Below are 7,712 nucleotides of genomic sequence, written 5' to 3'. Positions count from 1 at the left end.
TTGACTCACACACTCACACACACACACACACACACACACACACACGCACGCTTCAGCAGCGGCTCTGATGAGAGATCGCTAACCTGTGAGACAGCCTTTGAAGCTGACATCTTTCCACTCCATCTCTGTCCTCTCTCTCTCTCTCTCTCTCTCTCTCTCTCCCAGCTAGAGCAGGTGGTCTCCAATCGACTCCCCACTTCACAAATCAGCATTCACACATACATTCGCTCCATCCATCTCTCACTGGCTTGCGGACGGGCTGCGATCCCCCCTGAGCTAATTCCATTATACATTCTGTCTGGAAGTAAGAGAGGACTGCCCTCTAATTGCTTTCTTATCCCCCTGAGCCCCCTTTCTCTCCTTTACGCTCCTTTCCTCTCCTCCAAACTGCACCCCCAGCCCCAGCCCCCGCCCCGCTCCGAACATGGCAGCAAAGGGAAGGAGGAAAGTGAAATAGAGCGACTACACGCGCCAGAGAGAGAGAAAGAGAGAGACAAGTCTGCCACTGACAGGGAATATCTGCCATTTTCCGCGTTGCAGGAGGCTGCAGCCCTGATCCAGAGGACCCGGGATCCAGGCACAGGCACCGCCGCAGGTAGAGACGCATGTTTCTCCGCATTTAAGGGGTTTAATGTCAGTGCGAGTGGATGGATGGATGGATGGGGAATGCGGGACGGAGCGCTGCTGTGCCTCTCCAGAGCCACATGCATGGGGACAGGGGGGCGTGTTGGATAACAGGATGCCCATGTGTTTGCCGTTGCGCTCCGAGCCTGATCTGAGTTCAGTTTGCTTCTGTGCGAATCCCGTTTCAAAAGCTACAGAGCTGATCTCAAATCTGGCAACTTTTAGTAGCAACAGATACTCTCTGAGAGGGCTATTTTGTTTGAGTCCAAACTGTTTTTATTATGTTGTACAAGTTCAGGTTCCGTGGGGGGGCTCTATAGCAGTGCCATCATTTTGAGAACCTTTTTTTTCTTAATGTGAAGAACATTTTAATAATCTAAAGAATCTTTTTCCACTTTTTGCAATGGAAAGGTTCCACTGATGTTAAAGGTTCTATATGGAACCATACATGCCAAAAAAAATAACCTTTATTTTCAAGAGTGTTTTGAGTATTTTAACAATAAGAAAGGCATTTTTAAGCTTCAGTCTAGATGTGATTCACACACTGTGTTTGTGAAATGTGCTAAACCACAGTCATATTTGGAGCGTAAAACACAAATCCAGACTCAGCATGCGCTTGTGTTTATGTTAAAGACGCATTATGCATATGCAGTGTGTGTTTTATATGAAAACCTGTGCGTATGTGATAATACAAGGAAGATTTTGTGCTTGAGACATTCTAGACTGTGCTAAACAAGGGCTGCGTGTTGAGCCGAAATCAAAAACAACGCAAAACTTGTGTGTTTGTCGTACTCAACATGCTCTTATGTTTATGTTGACGACACATTATGCATATGCAGTGTGTGTTGCGTTTTATATGGTAACCTGTGGTTATGCGATACTATGAGGGTGATTTTGTGATTGAGACGTTCTGGAAAGCATATAGGTCTGTTTACATGCATTTCAAGGGAATTTGTTCTGTTGGTGTGTGTGTGTTATTTTGCATGCACCGTGCCCTTGATCAAGGAAACTTGGGGGTAAGACAGCTCTAACCTATTAAACGCTGCACTGAGACTGCAGTGTCACAGCTGACTGATATTGATGCTCCGGACAGCCCCCCTCGCAAGAATCCATTTAGAGACGTGTGAGTGTGTGTGTGTGCGAAGGGAGTGTGTGTGTGTGTGTGTTGGTATGTGTGAGATGGACAGATACGGAGCGGAGAGAGAGGTGAGAGGAATATGAAGGCAGGGGAGAAAAATGGAGGGATGACATGAATATGTGAGTGAATTAGAGAGAAGGAGGAAAAATTTATACCAACATCTGCAATAACATATTAGATAAATCCACAAAAAACGTTGCAACTGTATTCCCAAGGTTAAGAGTGTCAGTCTGCATGTAAAACAACCCAAGACATCAGCAGACGAGATCATGTGCCAAACACACACACACACGCGCGCGCGCTTGCAGGGGGCGGGTGGTATGACCACAATCTTATATCATGCTATGAGTCATTTTATATCATGGTAATATAACTTGACATTTTTAATTATATACATTTAATGATAAAATAGATCAATTTTTATATTATAGAATTAGTATTCGTCATAATTCATGATGACTGCTTTTTGATAATCCAGTAAATTAAATAATATTTCACAAGTGAAAGATACTTATTTATTATTAATTATTTTATTTATTTCACATTTATTATTATTATTATTATTATGTATTTGGAACTTGATGGATACATGCCAAAATACAACAGTAATCTTATTTTTCATTAAAATATTCCCTAGATATTTCATATCTAAACAATTACTTAAACGAGAATTATTCCGAATTCAAAATATTCAGACACTTTAGAGAATATCTTTTTACTAATTGTTTCTTACTGTAGTGACGTGTATGTTCTTGTTTTAAACATAAACCTTACTCTTTTGTTAGATTTATGCTTAAAATAAGATTTTAAATAGGCTAAATATTAATTTTAGTATTAGTAAAGTATTTGTATTCATAAATAGATAAATATAGTCAAATAATTAACTAAAAATTAATATAACTTTTTTTTTAGGATGTTTAATTTTTTTGAGGGGGGGGGGTTGTTTGTTTGTTTGTTTGTTTTGTTTTTTCTAAAAACAATGCAAAAATTATGAAAAAGACTGATTTTGCAGTATAATGCCTATTTTTAGCTAATCCAGTAAATGTTATTCATCTTTTTCCATCTCACTTTATTATTTTACCTTTTTATTTAGAATTTGAAGATGGAAATCAAAAGATCAGATTATGAAATGAAAAACACATCTGGCATAAGAGAACAAACAGCTTCACAAAATAAACACAATACTAAAACCAGCATTATAGCAACTCTGAATTCTGATTCGATGAACCACATCGAAGCTGCTGTAAAATAGCTGATACAAACACATCAGGTGAATTCTATATTAATGCGGCTAGTTTCGACGTTGCTCGGCAACCATAAACAGCTAAACTCTGTTTCACGTTACTGCCCTTAATAACAAGTTCTTTGTCATCTTTACTTGTTTGGGACACGTCACTCTCTGTATATCTGCATTATTCCACATTTGCTCATGTGTACAGAAAATAACCTAATGCAGTCCTGCCCACCCAAATACAATGTTCTAGCCAAATCCGTAGCGGTGGACACATTTCTACCATCATGCCGCCCAGCTCTCCATGGCCCTATATTTTTTTGTCAGGACTATACCCAATGTAACGTGTAGGCTGATGCAATCCCCTGAAACTGTCACACACCTGAGGGTCAGTCAGAGAACAACCATGAAAAACAGAACGAGAGAGAGAGACCGATCGGAAACCATCGGCTCTTTCAAGAATAGAAAGCTACAATCTGGCACGGCTCAAAACAGATCCATAAGGTCAGGACGGGGCAGAGTGCGCAAGGGAGGAAGAGAGGAGAGGAGCGATGGAGGAATCATTTATCTCCAGATGCTGCTGTCTCTGCAGCACTAGGCTCAGCAGTCTTGCTCCGAACGAGCGGAGAACAGGAAATGAAAGGATGGAGAGAAAAAAATAAACAACAAACTCGACCGTCAGGGGGTCAGATATGTGACACCGTAATGAATCGACACCACAGAAACGTTTCGCAAATGCACCGGGCTCAGGCGCATTAATGCGCAACCGAGGGTCGCAAAACAACCCATGTTCAACGAATGTCATATTTACAGGCAAAAATACTGATTTGGTTGATGCTGACGTGTGCGATTTCTCCCGCAGTTGTAGCATCAAATGGAGACCAATAATACTAATTGTTTCCAAACAGGTTTCCAGAACACTCCCTCCGTCTGCCATTGGCTGAATCAAACAGACAGTCCCACCCTAAACTCACAGCATTGGTCAATATAGCTGTGTCAGGACGCTTAAACAGCAATATTTTGATAGTGTCGCAGCGTAAACCACTTGCTTATGGCCATAGAAAAATATCTACTTATATCTATCTATCTATACATATATATACAGTATATTAGGGGTGTAACGGTACACAAACATGACGGTTCGGTACGTACCTCAGTTCTGACGTCATGTTCGGTATGGTTTCGGGACAGCAGGGGGAAAAAACTAAACATACATTTGCTTTTTTTGTTAAACAGTGGTTTACTAAACAAATGGCTCTTTCTTTAAATAAATTCAATTCTAATTCAAAATTTCTTAGGGATAAAAATCTACCTCAGCTTATGCTCTAAACTATAGGGTTACAATTAACAACAGAGCCCAAACTTAAATGTAATTACTATTTATTTTTAAATATAATAATGAACACTCAACTTTAAAAAAAAAAATGTACTAACGAAAACACACACACACACACACATATATATATATATATATATACACTGTATATATATATGTAGTAGAAATACTGCAGCAAAGATGCATTAGTAAATGTATTAACTAATGTATAGATTTCTATTTCAAATCAATGCTGTTCTTTTTAACTTATTATTTGTCAAAGAATCCTGAAAAAAAACTGTTTCCACAAACATATATTAAGCAGCATAACTGTTTTTAACTTTGATAATGATAAGAAATGTTTCTTGAGCAGCAAATCAGCATATTAGAATGATTTCTGAAGGATCATGTGACACTGAAGACTGCAGTAATGATGCTGAAAATTCAGCTTTGCATCACAGGAATAAATTACATTTTAAAACATATTCAAATAGAAAACAGTCATTTTAAATTGAAATATTATTTCACAATATTACAATTTTTACTGTATTTTTGATCAAATAAATGCAGCCTTGGTGAGTGTAAGATATTTCTTTCAAAAACATTTAAAAAAATCATAATTATTCCAAAATTTCAAACGCTAATGTATGCATATTTGTGAAACTGATTCAATTAAAATAATAAAGCAATAGAGAAACTGTTCTGGGATGTCAGTAAGATAACACTACGCACACTTTTTCACAAGCAAGCAAGACATTGCGACGCACCAAACCATTATCCACCTAAAAATCGGTTATTTTTAAACTGCTGTGCACCACTTCCATGATTTTATGTGACATATGATATGATTTGTCAGGGTAATCAAAGCAAAAATGGTTCTTTCTCAACACATATTGGTGGCTAATGGTGTAAAATTTAATAGAATATAAATTAAATTAAATACAAAAAGGGTTTTCAATTTAGTCTTTAGCTCTCCGTTTCTTGGCTGTTAAGTGTGTATGTGTGTGTTTGTGTGTGGTTGTGCTTAATGAACTCATGGCCTGTTGTTTATGTTTGTGTGCGTGTTTACGCCCCTCACGTCCATGTGTGTCTGAATATACACATCTGTGTGCGATTAGGAGCGTGACGTATGGTGTTGGTGGTAGCACAGTGAAATCACTTGGATGTCATCCAGCTCAGAGGAAGGTCATCTAGCGTTTCTCCAAATAGATCCAGCCTTTCCACTCCACTGCTGCTGTATTTACCAGTCCACTGGCCCAGAACGCTAGTGCACACACGCATGCGCACACAAACACTCCTGCTTCCTGCCACACCTCACGGCTGAGAAACGGTTCCTTAATAAAAAAAGAGGCTTTTATGTTCTTGTAGTTTCTTATGTTTCCAGTGTTTACCATGACTTGCAGCACTCATATGGGCAATGCGTGTTTGATTGCAGTGAATGTTCTCGTTTCCCTTTCTTCTGATATTGTGGGTGGTGCCTGCCTCCCTGGTGATCTAGGGACTGTTATTATTTTTAATGAAATTATTATTATTTTTTTTAAGTTTTATAATTTTTTTAATAAAAATTTTAACTCATTTAACAGGGAAAACTGAAGCAAAAACAAAATACATGTTAATGAATTTAAAATAAAATGATTTATTAAAATCAGTTTCAGTTGTTGTTATGTTGTTAATGTTATTGTACAACTTTCCGACATTAAACCTAACTGTGATGAGAAATGTATTACTATTAAACACTGAATGATACCAGTGAGCTTTACTAGCCCTGAACTAAAAAAGGTCATAATAATAATAAAACTAGAAAACTCAGCAAAAAAAATCGAACTAAATAATATTGCAGTGAAAACGAAAAGTTAAACTTAAAATAAAAACTCAACTTGTTAACAAACATGAAATGAAAATGTGGTATTGAATTTAAAAAAAAAGCACAAAAATGAAACAAAAATACAATGAATTGCTGTGACTTTAAAACGAAGTGAAACAAGATTGTAAAATTAAAAAGTGGATACTTGGTATATTTTAAAACTTGCATTCTTTACAACTTGCCTGACATGAACATTAAACGTGAAAATGCCACTAAATAGCAAAACTGCTAGACTCTGATGAGAAATTTTAAAGCTGTTAAACATTTAAAATGATACAGATAACTTGAAAATAATAAAGCCCTAAAATAGTTTACCTAAAATAATAAATAAACTGAAAATTAAACAAAAATAAAATAAAAAATAATATATTTTATTAGCAAAACTAATAATAATAACTAAAAAGTAGAAACAAAAATCAAATACAATTTTTAAAAAATAATAACCCTGGTTCTTGGTGGTTACTAAGATGTTTATTCAAAACAGACTACTACCAAGCCTCTACGCTGGTATCTAGATATGACTGCTTCCAGTCTAAGGGAGTTATAATAATACCACATCTTTTTCAATAAGCTGTCTGATTTAGAGGTTCATGTCCGTGGCTCAAACAATAAAGCGTTACGGGCAGAGGTTTAATAATTAGGGTTAATGGTTTAGAACAAACCCCTAACCCTAAGTATGAGCAACAATAATAGTCGTGCTTTACCAAGGACACTAATAAGTAGAAAAAGGGCAAAAAACACTTGGTAAAGCTGAAAGCTAATGGTTGACGCGGAGCTGCAGGTTCAAGCCCCCACAGAGACAGAGCGAAAGCATTTGCATGTGATTTATTTGCGTCCCAATTCTGACTGTATGTGATCCATACCACATCCCCTCAGGAGAGACCAGCTGCACAGACCGATTTACCACCTAGCATCAGCACATCCTGGCCTACCAGAGTGCGACACTATCAAGGGCACCTACAGGTAGACGCTGGTGTGAGATTTTGGGTGGCGTCGGTTGATCTCCGAGGCTGCTTTCGGATGCCGCAGAGCAGATTGCGTGGGATTTTTAACGACTCTCAAGGGCCGGCGACAGAGGAGAGGGGGGTGTGATTTTAAGCCATGCTGCTGCAGATGATTTTTTTTCTCGCCGTGATCACAGCAGCACAAAAAGCATTTGAAAAGTTCTGCAGCTTCAAACAGCCGTTTGAATTATATAACCGTTAGAAAGAGGGCGAGAGGGAGAGACGGCGCTTAGCCTAACGTTAGCATCAAGCCCATCGCTGTAGTGAAGAACACACAACAAGGTGCTGTAGTCAAAACGGGCTCTGCTTTTGAAAATGAACCCAAAACTAGTTCTTTCGTAGCACTACACAAGCTGACAACTGCGTCGGTTTGATTTGAGAAGATCTCGTAGCTCTGACTAGCTGCTGCATCAAACAGCCTTCACCTATTGGGGGCAGCGTTCATGTGTGTTGAGGTACATGCATCTTTGTTGTGTGTTTGCGATTGGCTGGTGTGTGTGTGTGTGTGTGTGTGTGTGTGTGGGTGGGGGGGTGTC

At 38.3% G+C, this 7,712-nt stretch overlaps 1 protein-coding gene across 1 annotated transcript in view; it reads left to right on the top strand.

The window, feature by feature from the left end:
• The first annotated feature begins 438 nt into the window (after positions 1-438).
• rai1 (retinoic acid induced 1) overlaps positions 439-7,712 on the top strand; it is a 51,444-nt gene continuing 44,170 nt past the window's right edge. The window contains exon 1 of the mRNA XM_016452565.1: positions 439-595. The gene's annotated coding sequence lies outside the window, so the exon portion shown is untranslated. The remainder of the gene's footprint in view (positions 596-7,712) is intronic.

This window comes from Sinocyclocheilus anshuiensis, unplaced genomic scaffold (genome assembly GCF_001515605.1).
Source record: "Sinocyclocheilus anshuiensis isolate Anshui unplaced genomic scaffold, SAMN03320099.WGS_v1.1 scaffold1265, whole genome shotgun sequence".
Classification (NCBI taxonomy): domain Eukaryota; kingdom Metazoa; phylum Chordata; class Actinopteri; order Cypriniformes; family Cyprinidae; genus Sinocyclocheilus; species Sinocyclocheilus anshuiensis.
Note: the sequence above shows the minus strand (reverse complement) of the source record. Positions and strands in the feature narration are given on the sequence as shown.